The sequence below is a fragment of the Puma concolor genome, chromosome C2 (assembly GCF_028749965.1).
Source record: "Puma concolor isolate L17-30 chromosome C2, mPumCon1.1.hap2, whole genome shotgun sequence".
Taxonomy (NCBI): Eukaryota; Metazoa; Chordata; class Mammalia; order Carnivora; family Felidae; genus Puma; species Puma concolor.
The window spans coordinates 12,109,171-12,110,222 of record NC_141675.1 but is presented as its reverse complement, the minus strand read 5'-3'; positions in this window follow the sequence as shown (position 1 = coordinate 12,110,222).

The window sequence follows — 1,052 nt, the reverse complement described above, 5'->3', positions numbered from 1 at the left end:
GAGAGTAGAGGTTCCTGGACTTTAGGCTCTGATGGGATTGCCTTTTTCTGGTAAACTGGTGGAGGCTCTTACGCGTTTAACCATTTGTTTTTTGTCCTTTCCCGTTTTTGGGGAGCCGGGATATTCTGAGGAATATCATACATGTCCCACCTGGGGGCGAGGGGTGCTCTTAGCCTGCACTTTTCCCTCAGCTTGCCCCACGCTCCCTCATTATATACGATTTCTTGGTTCCCAACCCCCTCAGGAACTTCCCAGGTAGAATTGGAAACTGGTCCCCGTACCTGGAGGGTAGGGAGGGGTGATAAAAAGAGGCGGGCATCTCCAGGTGGGTAGGTGGCAGGTTCAATAAGGTGAAGGGAACTTACACCCGAGGTTTGTCTTGGGCGGCAGCTCAACACCACATCCCCGCACCTGCCCACCAGATCTTAAAAGTTTACTTGGAGGCCTTACCTGGGTTCAGTCACATAGACTTTGCCCTGGTTCTCAACAGCACATCACCATCTCAAGGTTGCATCCTGTGTCCTAGCTGGAAAAGCAAGCCACAGCCACGTTCCGAGGACGGGGGTGGGGGTGTGGAGTTCAAAGGGCCTGGGGTCAACTGGTGGTCCTGTCTTCTCAGTGACCTTCCCCAGCAGTATTGGTGAGGCAGGAATGGGCTGGAAATGTACAGGAAATGTGAGCATCCATTGTTTTTACCTGACGCCTCGGTCATAATAGCTCCCAGTTTATAGTTTGCCCACCAATCTCCAAGGAAGCTTGCTAAAATGCCAATTTCCCCTGCTAAAAGTGCAGAGATTCTGATAGAGCTGGTCTGGGGCGGGGGAGCCCATACGCTGCATTTTAGACTACACCTCCTCTTCCCAGGTAATTCTGGTGCAAGTGGGTACAAGGACAACATTTCCAGAATCATTGTTGCGTAGGATGAAGCCCAGCATGAGGCTGTGCCTTGTTCCCACCTCTGCCCACACGTGGGAGGTCAAGATGGCCAAGAGGTCTCTTGAAACCCTCACGAGAGTGCACAAGGAGAAGAAAAAGGGCTGCCAATTAATTAG